The 14,528-nt window shown below is 39.1% G+C and overlaps 1 protein-coding gene across 2 annotated transcripts in view; it reads right to left on the bottom strand.

Annotated features, from left to right (window-relative positions):
• Nucleotides 1-14,528, bottom strand: part of LOC138051822 (sodium- and chloride-dependent taurine transporter-like) — a 40,868-nt gene that overhangs the window by 26,095 nt on the left and 245 nt on the right. Inside the window, exon 1 of one of the 2 annotated variants that reach the window (XM_068898279.1) lies at nt 741-999. The exons of the other annotated variant lie outside the window; for it this stretch is intronic. The gene's annotated coding sequence lies outside the window, so the exon portion shown is untranslated. Of the gene's footprint in view, nt 1-740; nt 1,000-14,528 lie in introns of those variants that run through there. 2 annotated transcript variants of the gene reach the window in all.

The following is a 14,528-nucleotide window of genomic DNA, read 5'->3' as shown; positions in this document are numbered from 1 at the left end:
ATAATCCTTATCAAGCGCTAAGCGTCCTAAAATGACGATAATAGTCAATTTAGAGAAACTTAGGAATTGTCGATAATAGTCATTTCAGAGGTAGAGGATGGGTTGGTGTTCCTCAGTATTCCCCTTGGGATTCAAAACACCAGAAAGGCTGCGGTCGCATTCGAAAGTTGACACAAGAGTATTGTCACCACTAGTGTTACATTGTGTTTCTCTCAAGTGTGACCGCAACCACTGTTTGCGCGCCACACGTTTCCAAACCCAAACATGTTCATTGCTAAATAAATAAAGAATAGCCTTGGGCAGGATGAAGTTCACGCAACCTTCGACTGAATGAACGTTTGAAATCAAATTTGAGTTAACTAAACATCTAAGAAACAACATAGTTCGGCTAAATGATAAGTTACTGTTGACACCTACATTGCAACAAATATCTTGCTTTGAAATTATCTCTAAGCCCTACGTTTTTTCTTAATTTGCTTGGTGCTCGTGGAATTCATAGAATTCTCACTGACGGGGCGACGAAGAAGTCATCGAGGAATAAAATAATTAATTATTCATGTTGAACGACAAGGTGACATTTTCTGTAAACATCTTTTAAAAGAAACATGCGAGAAATCGATAAAGTTAAAGAATATAAATGTGTGCAAGCAAATCACTAGTGAGTAATCGGGATAGTTTAATTTCGGGCGAATAATCAACGTAGCGGGTCTGTAATGGTGTCTTATCTTTCGTTCTCTTACCTTCAGTGATGCTGTCTGAAAGTGTTCTCAAATCAACCTGGCCGGCCAATAAACCCTTCTTCAGAACCAACTTGCTATTATACCCGTTCTTTACACGACCGTGTATCTATTGGTAATTCTTTCTATGAAAATTTTCCGACAGACTATTCGGCATTAGGGTATTGCTGAAATAATGGGACGAAACAAGGGACAATACATTACTATCTCGTGTTCGCGTTGCCGATCACATGTTAGAGGACAGAATCTTTTGAAATTTGCAAACCCCCATCAAGGCATTAAGCATGACGATTAGCATAAAAACAAAAGCATCATTTCTTGTGCGTTGTTCAAGCCTATTATGGTGAAACTAATGTAATATAAGTTTTGCTCAATAACTACCTCTTCCAAACCCATTGGCCGGGCAGCAAAAACAGTCAGCGAGTAGCGAGAGAAATCGACATTTTAACCTGCAGCAAAAGCATGAAAACGTAATGCTCTGACGTCACTGAAAATAATTGCTCTTCTTTCTAATACAATATGTCAAATCAATTTGTCAGATTTTCTTTTGGGGCAGTCATATCTAAAGGTTGACATAATTTTAACCGTCGATGCCGCTCTTTAAGTCTGACTTAGAGGAAGTGGATTCCAAAGTTAGAAAGGTGACGTCGGTTTAATTCGTATGGAACGTTTTAGTCGCCTCAAGACGACTGTTACATCCCTCGGCATTTTCATGAAAACACGGCTAAATTCCTTCACTCCACATGAACAGCTAAAAATACTGCGATCACAGCCCAATTATCTTATTTACAGTACAATATTTATACCGGTCTTTCTCTTATATCTTGCGTAGTACATGACCGTACTAAACGTGAACATTTCATATGATTGGTTGTTGACATTGATTATCGTTCGAACCACGCTTGATTCAGTGAATTAAGATTTAAGAGTTATGTAGCGACTATGGATAACATAACAAACATCATTAATATTTCTTCAAAAGGAAATAATGATTTAATATTTCTCATGTCTCATCAGTGTATTCTATGTCAAAATATTGGAATATGGTTTGTTTGAAGGAGAGCTCAACGCCCTCATTTTGGAAAACGAACGGAAAGAGGCGCTCAGAACAAGCAAATAAAACCATTCTGAATATTTTTAAGTCTATCAGGGACGTATAGTAGTCGATAATAAGGGAGCCGTTGTCATCGATGACAACAAGTTATAAAAAGGAACAGTTGTAAATATATATTGGTGACGCCCGCAAAATCACGAAAGTGTTCTAGACGGTCCCCAGTCCAACGAGCATGACTTCTAATTAGTGCGAATGCCGCGCTTCGGTTCGAACGTTTTTTATTCTTTTTTTCTCAACTAACCTAAAAAGCTAGAGAATGTTACGAAAATCTGTCGGTGATTCAGTCTTCAGGATAATGAGTTTTCTATATAGTTAAACACATATGACACTCTTTGTAATTCTGTGTGGTATTGTTGTGCGCGTTACAAGTTGAGCAAATACACTCATACACTATCAAGGAAGATGGCTGAGCTTCAATCATTGTTCAATTTCTCCAATTTTACAAAATCTATTTGCCTGTTTCTGTAAATAAATACAAAATGCTGATGTTTACGCCATCCTTGCCTTGATTCGCATGAAGCCAATTAATTTAAATATTTTCTTATTAGTTTATGGCCAAAGGGCAAATTCTGCTGAGTTCTGCCATTAACCAAAACGTGATTTGCACGTTAACATATCCACCAAATGTCTGATGGCCGAGTAAATTGCTAATTGGCCTTCGTTGTTCGTCAGCCAGGATTTGTAAATTTCCCCACTCAGGTTATCATCGTCTCTTGAAGAAAGTTGATTGCAAAACCAGGAGCGCTTACCATTTGAATGAAATTTTCGGTGAGAATGCTTCGACAAATGGTACTGCACGTTCTGTACTTAGAAAACGCCTCTCATCCCATTAATTTATTCACAATTCATGTTACCATATTTCCACCAATGGCAAAGCTCCTCTACACCCGCACAAAAACCAACAACACCCACAATTCCTCTATTCTCTCTGACGAAGGGCTAACGCTCGAAACCTCAGCTTTCCAAATCGTTCACGGTGGTAATTCGACCTTTACCAACACGTTTGATAAAACCAAACATTCCTGTTTTACTCTCCCACCGACGCAACACCACAGTTTCTTTAGAAACTAGAAATTTGTTCACTAAATTTTAGTTTCGAAATATGAAAAAGTGTCGTTGAGGGGCACGTGTGACTGATATCTGCTGTAAAGCTAACCTTAGGCCTTATTGAATTGCCGAATCATGTCACCGAATTGAAGGTTTGAATAGCCAAATTGAATGTTTGAATTTCCGAATGCACGTTTGAATTTTGACACTAGAAGCGCACCATATTTATTGGGACTATTACTTGTCTATAAGTAAAAGAGGACAATTAAACCGTTTATGCGCGTCGTCCACCGGTGGCTCAGTAGGTTGAGCAACGGGATGCCATGCCAGCGGGAGGTCACAAGTTCGACTCCGGCCGGACTTAAAATAACTGAGGAGAAAATGACATCCGAAAATGGTTAGATTTTCAAGTTTTCTCGGATTAGGACTCAAACCCGTAGGCCCGTCTCGCAACCCTTGTTCATAAACTCTTTGGGACGGTAAAGATTCTACACACTATTCGAAAAGAGTGTGGCATGGAGTTGCCGGTGTTGTGCCGGTATAGCCCGGCTTTCCTTCAGCCATGTGGTCGGCTGTGGCATAATCTTTTGAATGGACTAGTGATCGATGAGGCACACATTGACAACAGCAAGCAAAAACTTACGGTAGTCAAATTGAAGGAGTCCAAGTCCCAAAAACTACAATAGTTACTTGAAGCTAAAACCTACGCATACGTGATTGCACGATATTCCATGCATATGCAAAGAAACAAAATAACGTTACTATGTTAATCGTGTGATAAGGAATACGATTCAAGGCAAAATACAATTTTCAAGTGGAAAAAAAGTATTTCAGTAGAAGTGGTTGCATTGGCATGCAAGTTTCATCCCGTTGGCGTAGTTTTTTAATGGTATTAGACAAGACTATAGTAACGTGACTTGGGTTTAAAGAAATTGCTGGATTTTTCAAGGAATATGTTCACGTTTAAGGAAACCAACTAATCAAATAAACAAACGACGAATTTTTCGAGTCAGGATAACTGACTTAGCACAACGCTCAGCCGAAACAATTTGTTTTTCTTGTTTGGATTAATATGTTTATATTGCAATGCTTTGTGTAAACGGCAAAACTCTTCAGGGAACATGTCCACCTTCGTCACGGCTAGTTAATAGTTATGTTATCGATCCACTCCAAAAACGTATTAAAATCATTGACAATGCGGCTTGGTTACACTTGAGTGTTGGTGGCTTCACCTCATCTCATGCATTTAGAGCAGTATACGCTTGGAGACGATATCGCTTCTTCCCTTCCCAGAAGAAAGACCCTGGGAACGAGGTTGGTGGACGGGGTTCTTTTTATCACGTAAAGGCATGGAAACCAATCTCGATAAAATCTATCGTTCAAATGCAAGGTGATGAACGAAAAGTCGCTTTGTATGTAGTGTTTACGAACTCACTGGTTGACTGGTGGCTTTTTTATCTTACGCTTCCAACAAGAAAATCGTGGGGCATGCAACAGGTGCTGCCACAATTTGTATACGCTTTAAAATAAATCAAGCTGGACGGATAGGTCATTTTGATCACTTTGCACAGATTTTAGAATAGCCTTCTATAGAAGCCAACGGCTCTTTCAAAGTACTTCCTTCTGAAAATGAATTTTATTCACAAGTAATAGTTCTTACTACATCTGCCCCCGGTTTGAATATCATGCTGTAACGAACCTTACAACTTTCAGCACAAAATACATTTGTACTAAGTTATGAAATTAAACTAAAACGATGCCGCATTTATTCCATCTGAAATAAGAAAACTGTATTGTTTATTTATTTATTTATTTATTTATTTATTTATTTATTTATTTATTTATTTATTAAGTAAATATATTCAGTTGAAGCAGAGTAGCAGTTGACTTTTTTTGACAACTTGCAGCCTACTAGGAAATCAATATTGAAAAGGGTGACTGTCATGAAATGAAAGTTGCGTAACTGGAATCATTCATTATTTCTTTGTCAATTACTGACTTATACATAATTACGACGAACTATGCAACGATGTTTGAAATTGCCTAGTATCCTTTAAAAAATATATTGGTACAAAAACTGGAACTTTAATTCAAGTGTTGTTACTTGAAAAGCATGACATCATAGAGGAGTATTAATATGAACAGGAACACTAAATTTAACGATGTAATTCTTTTCTTTCAGTTTTTTTACTTTGATGCAAATCAGGTTGCTCCTCTTTTGGAGAGCATATCATTCTAAATTAATATGACAACGGGAATAGAAATGTGCATTTGAAGTGTCGGTTACAGACGAAACTTGCACTTAGCTGGACAATTTAAGCAAATGCTCCGGGAATAGTGATATTACATTTCTCCCCAGAATCGTTGAAATAACACTGTCTTTGCAATCCTTTGAATAATACTCAATGAAAAAAATCTCTTTAATTTCAAATAAGTATTGATGACCTTTGTTGTTTCAAGAAAAGATGCTGGGTTTTGAGTTATTCGTACTTTTCGTGTTCGCTGCTGCAGGGATTATTTACAAGTAATCATCGTTGAAATGACACCGTTTATAAATGCTTTACTCTTTGCTATCTTCTAATCCTTGAGATAACAAAATGAAGCAGGACTCGGTTATTTCAGAAACTTGCTGTTGTTTCTTTGACTGGGTTTGAGTTAGCTTATTGATTTGTGATCCTGATCGGTTAAACTTTTTAGGGTGATGTTTGGATCGAGTCTGTCGATTTGCACCGAAAAATTCTACCCAGTACTACTGACTAACGTTTGAATTCAATTAAATAAAGAAATCACTGTGATAAAACATACTCACCTTGAATACTGCAAATCTTTCTGCCTGTACGCGACAATCTTGTGCTCGTGGTTGAAAGAATTACCCGGCAGCGCTTTGCGAGCTTACTGAAAAATTAACCGAGACCACCGTGCGCGCCTATTTGCATCAAATCCCACTGCAACAATATTAATATTTCAATACTTCTATATTCCCGGGGGATACTATTAAGCCTCATCGGGTTTTGCCCAGCGGGGGCAATAAAAATGCTGTACATCGAAAACGGTTTTATTACCTCGGGATCGGAAAGTGCAACCGGTACCACTGCAGCAAAGAAATAGTAATAGAAGTGAGGGTAATCACATGATTTCGAGTGCAATTTGGAATAAATAAGATCACTCGTAAAGCAATCCATGGTACAGCTCCTAATTATTTATCATCTCTTGTAAACCTTAAGCCTAATTATTCCTACAGCCTCAGATCAAATAACTCTCTCTACTCTTGATGATCGAGCCTTCGTAGCCGCCGCACCAAAACTATGGAATAATCTTCCGTTAGATCTTAGATTTAGTTCCGAATTTAAAGTTTTTAAACGTAATTTGAAGACTCATCTTGTCAAAAAAGCTCTTTCTGATATAGTATTGTAATTCCTAGACTAGATAATTATTTATTCGTGTAATTTTGACTATACATTGTTATATTTTATATACTGGTAATGTGTTCTTTTATTGTAAGGCGCATTTGAAAACTGCATAGTTGAATTTGCGCGGTATAAATAAAGTTATTATTATTATTATCATCATCATCATCATCATCATCATCATCATCATCATCATCATCATCATCATCATCATCATCATCATCATTATCATCATCATCAAAGGGTAACTTAGAAATTACCCTGGCTGCGATTTTGTAATTTTTGCAGCTTATCACTTGACTGGCCACTGCAATAATCAAAATGCGGGAATATTAAAGCGTTATAAATTTGAAGCGCAGTAACAGCTGAGATAAAGTGTCGTATTCCTTTTAAGGCTCCTATAGCTGAGCAAACTTTCCTGCATAATTCGTCTACATGATTTGAACAAGAAAGCCGACATCAACTGTAAGAACCAGGGATTTAGTGTGATCTACTCTCCTGATCATTTCGCCATCAATTCTCATATCAAGCTCGTCACATTGAGTGTTTAATCTCTGCCTACCGTAAATCCAATTATCATTAAGTCGGTCTTAGCTACATTTAAACTCAGCCTGTTGGCTCTCAGCCAACTGAGTTCAGGAGTTATTGCTAGTTTAAGTTTTGTTAAAGCTTTTGCAGTTAGGGTTATATTGGTATCGTCAGCGAACATTCTCGGGGAAACCTCCCGGAGGAAGTTAGGAAGATCGTTAATATACAATTAAAAAAGCAAGGAACTAATATGCTGCCTTGCGGAACCCCACAAATAATAATGCGCGGAGTTGACCATCTCCCATTTACATTCTATCTTTGTATCCGATTGCTTAGGTACGATTGAAACCAAGTGATAGTTGCCTGGTCGACCCCAAGGAATGACATCTTGCGTAAACTGAATTACATGATTGATAGTGTCGAATGCCTTCTTAATGTCAATGAAAACGACGCCATTCAGGAAGGCATTGCCGATGTTAACAGACCAGCTTTTTGTCGCCTCAAACAAAGCTGTAATGGTACTGTGTAAGGAACGGAACCCTGACTGGCAACTCGATAGAAGTTTATTATCATTTAGGTTATGATAAAGTTGGTCATAGACAAGTTTTTCAAGCACTTTTGAGACCACTAGGATAACGGAGATAAGGGGATAATTATTTACGTCTGATTTTAAGTCTTTTTTAAAGATTAGTTTCACCCTAGCCAATTTCCATTCAGTTGGATAGATTCCCGTGAGGATTGATTTTGTAAATATGTCGGTTAGTGAGGGTGCAAAAATACTAGCTGTCATTTTTAATAACTTACTAGGGATTTTGTCTAGGCCAGTGGCTTTCTTTTCATCGATTTTTTTCAACAGGTCGAGAACAATGTCGACACTCGGAGTTTTTAGAGAAAACGAATTATCAGAGGGCGACAAGAGTAATTCAGCGTCAACTTCTCCAACTGAAATATATCGAGCTAGCATTTTCGCAATGTTTTTAGTTAAGTGCACATTGAAAGTTTCCGCCATATCATCGGCCTCATTTATAGTTCTATTATTAGCTTGGACTTCCAAAATAATGGACGATTTACAACTATTCCGTGAGCGAAGCTCGTTAATAACATCCCAAGTTTTACGTCGATTGCCTCTGCTAGTTTCCACGTTTTCAGAAAAATATCGCTTTTTAGCAAGTTTCGTTGAATTATTCATCTGATTCCTAGCCCGTTTAAACTGCTGCCACATGGCATGATCATTTGTAGAGATCGCTTTCTTTTTAAGAAAATCTCTTTAACGCATTTTGAGCAACAATTCACTCGTTATCCACGGAGAAAAAAGGAAAGGAAAGGAACTTTATTTAAGTGTCTAGTCGTTCTAGCGCTGAAGCACTAATTGGGGACACTGTAAATTGAAATTAACAATTAACACAAATCAAGTAAAATGTTGGTTTTTAAGGAGGGGAAACCGGAGTAACCGGGGAAAACCTCTGGGCGCAAAGTAGAGAACCAACAAACTCAACCCACATATGATGCCGAGCCGCCGAGTCTGGGAATCGAACCCGAGCCGAGTGCTCTCACCACTGCGCCATCCCTTGTATCCCAAGTAGATACAACTTATTTTCAGCGTCAATTTTGTGCAGCAATTTCTCAAACTCGTTAAACAATTCGATCGGAGAACCTGGGGGTCGATACCACGGAGCATCTCGAAAACTAAGACCTAAGACCCCCTCCAAATCTCGATAAGCGCACCACTAAACTGTCGAAGGTTGTTTGGCTCTACCACGATTCTGGACAAATTATGTAATTGCCAAATTTTCAATTAGGTAATCGTGTACGTATGCGCACTTGGAAAGATCACATTTTTGATAACCACGAAGTGTCGTCAATCATGCTTAAGAAAAAACGAATACACTCTGGTAAGGTAACAATGTTCTCGGCTATAACCTTCTCTATCTACCATGTTTACAGTTTGGTTTACATCGTGCAAATATCAAATAATTTGGCAAACTTCTGCCTTCATATACTCTTTGAAAAGCGATATTAAATGTTCTTGAATGACAGTTTCCTTCAGATTACGGCATGTGAATTGAAAATTCCATCATTTTTGACGCTTGACAAAACATGTCCAGTGGCCTGTTTCTCAAAAGTCCCGACGTTTTCGGGCCTATTTCGCGTGCCACAATTCCCTTTATATCTTCGCAACGCCGAGGTTCCAAGCCATCAAACTTCGCAATCCTCTTAGTTTTTCTTACATTAAAAACATGTTAAAGGATCAGCTTTTCAAAATAAGCAGATTGCAGTTTGACGACTGGCTTTTCGGGCCCGAAAAGTTCTCGGGACTTTCGAGAAACAGGCCCCTGCTCCGAGTCAGAACGACGGCGCCTCTATATCAATTTTTTTGATAACCATGTTACGTCACAACATGGCGGCCATTGCAAAAATCGGAGGATTTTGTATACACTTCACTTTATTCGTTTTTTGTTCGGAAATAGTTGGGTTATCTACCCAAAATTCTATTCGATATGGACAACAAAGGAACATTCTTCGCCTTTTTCAAAGATGGCGGTGGCAGAGCGGGTTGAACGGTTGGAAATGTTAACTGTAAAGTGGTACAGTGCATGAAATTGCTATGCCAGCCTGACTGGCAAAGTTAATAAAATAAATGAAAGTATCATACATTTTTCTTACTTTAGTACAAAAATATGATCCTTGAAATTTTGCTCGAAGTTGTGCAAAGACGTGCTACAAACACGTTCGTACGGTAATATGTTTTTGGTATTTAAGCCGTGCACACACATACAGAGAGTCATTTCAGCGGCTTTGGCAATATTAATGTCCTTGGACCATCGCTTCCTGTGCATTCGGCAATTCAAGAGCCGTTTCAAAAACGACATTATTTACTTTTCTTGTTTCATTTTTATTTTATACAGAATGCCCCAGCTTCCCCTCCCAAGAAAAAGAAGCCGACTGATGATTGATGAAAATATCATGCCCAGTATCGAAGAATAAACAGTGCATTTTAGCTTAACTGTTGTCGTCTCCTTTACTGTGTTATTTTACTCGGAACAGTTGTTAGATTAGGTATTCAAAATAATGCCTCGAAATAACTTTGCCCAAACATTCCACATTCTATGCACTTCACTGTCATATAAGCACTGAAAATTCCTTCCTCTTTGCCCCGCGTTGGACCCTATCGTCCGCCATATTGAATTTTCACGCAGATGCTGATCAATGATGTCACGTGGACGAGAATTTGAGCAGTGCTTGGCTAATGGTTTGTTTTGGTGGTGGTTAACAATCCTGGGCCCGGTTGTTCGAAAGCGGGTTAACTTAATCCAGGATTAGCGTTAACTTTTGTTTCATGTTTTCAACTTTTTGGTGAAAGTTTCTTTTGCTTATTTTTGTTGTTCAGGATTGACTTCTTCTAATGTAAAGTTTTACAGAATATCAGCGTTGAACAACATTTGGGAATAGAGAAATAAACTCCTTGGTTAATTTTTAATCTGGGGATTAGCGTTAATCGGCTTTTGAACAACCGGGCCCTGGACTGTAAAGTCCACCCACGCCTCCCACATGAAGTTTGGTATGGCTGGACAAAATTTTGCGAGAACAAAAATTACCGTTCACACTTGCACAATTCAACTGCATGACAAATATTTTTGAAAAATAAACAAATTTGCCCATTGCGTTTCCCGTGCGGGCCCTAAATATCTAATTTTTTTTAGAGCAGTTGCACTTGAATGTCGAAAGTCATTTGCTTTTGCTTTGGTTTGGCAGTGATTATTTTAAAATCTCGCGCCACTCAGTATTCAACTAGTCGAACATTTGATTTCAACAAATAAACAAACACTCTAAATTTATCGTTATTTAGATCATCTCGGATTCTGAAATTAAGATTTGTGCGCAGGTAGATACAAACACCACCTTCTTTCCTTCCATTAACTCTGCGATCTCTTCTGACTATTTCAAAGCCAGGTAAATAAAAATCGTTATCATGAAGACTCGAAGTTCATCAATATGGGAGAGCAGACTATTTATATTTAGGGAAGCATTAGCCAAACCTCGCCCAAAAACCGTGTAATAGTTAAACTTACCCCGTGTGTGGCTAAATTAAAAATTTCTTCTACACAAGTAGAAGGGAGTGGAAGGTCGCAGGATCTTCTGCAGCGTTTACACGAATGCGGTTTCATCTCGACACGGTTTCACGACTTTGAAACCTCGTCAAAATCGATGCGGTTTGGAAGTGTTTAGACGGAACCGTTTTCGCCAGAAAATGCAAGTCGTGACGTTATAAGAGAGCACTGCACTACCTGCTAAATTTACCATTTTGAATTGAACAATGCAACTTTGTAACCGTATTCAAATCGATAAGGTTTCGCCGTTTACACGACAGATGAAACCGTATAGTTTTGAAAACGCTCCACTTTTCAGGGGCACCCAACGTCAATTTTCGGAAAATATTTGTTCGGAAGACGATTTGGCATCCAGAATTTTCGGAACATTTGTTAGGATTTACGACGAGACACTGAAGGGTAACACAACTTTAATCCACTGGACTCAGCTACACATCGGTTTCACATCGACACGGTTTCATGACTTCGAAACCGCGTCAAAATCGATGCGGTTTGAAAGTGTTCACACGGAACCGTCTTCGCCAGAAAATTCAAGTCGTGATGGTATAAGTATGCGCTGCACTGCGTGCTAAATTCACTATTTTGAATTGAAAAATGCAAAGTTCGCGCCAAAATAGTAACGTATTCAAATCGATGCGGTTTCATTGTTTTAGGCAGCGTTTACACGAACACAGTTTCACATCGACACGGTTTCATGATCTCGAAACCGCGTCAAAAGCGATTCGGTTTGGAAGTGTTTACACGGATCCTTTTTCACCAGAAAATCCAAGTCGTAATGTCATAAGCGAGCGCTGCACTACGTGCTAAATTCACTATTTTCAATTGAACAATGCAAATTTCGCACCAAAATAGTAACCGTATTCAAATCGATGCGGTTTCGCTGTTTACACGACAGATAAAACCACATCGTTTTGAAAACGCCCCACTTTTGCCTTAGGCACTGTTTACACGAACGTGGTTTCATTTGTAATCGCATCGATTTCGCTGCGGTTACATCTTCCGTTTACACGACACCGATCGAGACTGTTATCGAAACCGAGTAGATTTGCAACCGCTGCTAAAAGTGGAGCGTTTTCAAAACGGTGCAGTTTTATCTGTCGTGTAAACAGCGAAACCACATCGATTTGAATACGGTTACTATTTTGGTGCGAAATTTGCATTGTTCTATTAAAATTGAGATTTTAGCGCGTAGTGCAGGGCTCTCTTATACCATTACGACTTGGATTTTCTGGTGAAAACGGTTCCGTGTAAACACTTACAAACCGCATCGATTTTGACGCGGTTTCGAAGTGATGAAACCGTGTCGATGTGAAACCGCGTTCGTGTAAACGCTGCCTTTGATTGTTGGTTCCCACGTGAATAATTATCTCGTTTGGGTTTGTACGAAGCAGGATCTTTCATGTCCAGCGTTGTACAGCCTGGGAAGGATCTCCGGCTATAATAATTCCAACTGCTCCATTGTAAAAGGCCGCCTGAAATCTATCCATGCGAGAAATTTTGATTATGACGTCAGCGTATGCACGCCCGTACAGACTGTTGGTGTGGAGATGGGGAGGCACAACACCTTCTGGGGACTGGAGTGTTCGGGCAATTTTCCTTGGCGGGAAGTCGTGTGGCAGGAAATCATATTAGTGACGAGCAACGGGATAAAGATAAAGAACAAAAAAGAGCACGAGAGAAGAGGCGACGAAATTGGAGAAATTTAAGCGAAAAAAGCCTCGAGAGAACCCGAGAAAGGAGAAGAAGAGAAGATTTAAAAGAAGAACACCATAAAGCTGAGAGAAATAGAGACAGAGACAAAACACCTATTTACAACGGCTGGCTTTCAGGTAATGTTTTCCTCCTCGATGCATGCCTCGCTGCCTCACATATTTTTTAAAACTGGCTAAAAAAGCGAAGAAGGACTAAAAACGTTTGCAATAGCCCACTTTCGATGTATTAAAATTCAGTCCTAAACAAACATCAGCTCGAGGCCCTGAGGAATCAATTCATGCAAATCCTTATATTTATTCCCCAGAGCCGCGAGATGATGCCTTTGGACTGAATTTTAATATATCGAAAGTGGTCTGTTGACAGAGATTCTGACATATTTCAACAATCACACACCACACTGCCATTCAAGCTTACAGGAGTCATCATTGTCCATTTTGTCAGACGTAAGCTTATAACCGAACTCTCGACGCCATATAAATTTATCAGGGACGGCGGAGCCGGAGGGGGCTGGGGGGAGGGAGAAATAAAACGTCTGTCATTTTACGGTTGATCCACGTTTATTTTTTAATATCTCGTCAAGAATGCTGAAAGTAGCATTTTCCGAGCTTCAAGATTTCAACATTTTCTGGCGGAGAATTCCCCCCGAACCCCTTACAAGTTAGCGTCTGCGGCGCTTTGCCTGTTAGCCACCCCCCCCCCCCCCCCTCCCAATACAAAATAAGCTTCACCGTCCTTGTTTATATTGGATTGCAGTACATTTATCTGCATCGAACGCACTTGTAAGCAATGTTTGGGACAGTTCAGGTTTTTTTGGGTCGGTTTGATAAGCTCGAACCTGCGATTTTCGGCAAAATCTCCAACAGCGATTGAGTTATAACAATCGCTTGTCTTGTTTGTCACGCAATAGAACTGGATTCATCATTGCTGTGGCGACTGTCCACACAAAATTAATGCCTTTTTTCGATTTATAGGCTTTTTGTGTGAAATGCATGTCCTGTTGTGAGCTGCTTTGTTTGACTGTGAAATTGCAGTCGAGTGCTGAGGCGAAATACTATGCTTTACCTTGACTTTCTAATTAGTAATTTTTGCTGTTGTTCTAAACTGATCATGAAGAGAGATTATCAGTCAAACGAAAAATGTTGTGAAAGAGGTGTTTGATCACTGTAAACTGTATATACAAATGACGATTAACTATTGCTTCCTGGGGCTAGAAACGGGAGCTCCGCTTTTAGGCTTGGCTAAATCTATATATTAGTCTACATGTATATTAAACCTATACCGTATCTTCTTCAGTTATCAGGCAGTTAATCGAGTTAAAGGTCTACGTTTCTATATAAGCGCCTAAGACTCAGATACTTGCGTTGTTTAATTATATTTTGAATTTATACGTACACCGTAAGTCGACAAACTGATCAGCAGATAGGTGTATTAATAAAGACAGGAAATTCAGCACCAGTAAAGAATCTGGGGTATGTTAACGCTTCACTGTGCATGCATGCTTTCAATCATAGACACTCACGTAAGACAGACAAACAATCAACGTTTTGTTTTGTTTATGTTTTTAATCATGACACTGCTGTTGAAGTTGGTTTAGAACTTTCTTTTTCTATGCTTCTCAAACATATTGTGGAACCTCCAAAAAGATTCTATTTGCGAGAAAGATGTGTCGCCGATAAGCGCCCCAACGGATTTGTCCATTTGTTTGTTCGTTGCCTGGTCCAGTTTGTCCAATTTTCAATACAAATTACGCTTTTCAAGGCAAAATTGCTTTAAACTGGTTGAATGCAATTCTTTCAATATCAGTGTAACTTGCTCGTACTTCATAAAATAAGTGATACAACGGACTGAGGCTTTTTTGCACCTTCGGCGTGGC

Source organism: Montipora capricornis, chromosome 1 (genome assembly GCF_036669925.1).
Source record: "Montipora capricornis isolate CH-2021 chromosome 1, ASM3666992v2, whole genome shotgun sequence".
Lineage (NCBI taxonomy): Eukaryota > Metazoa > Cnidaria > Anthozoa > Scleractinia > Acroporidae > Montipora > Montipora capricornis.
This window is presented reverse-complemented; position numbering and strand designations above follow the sequence as displayed.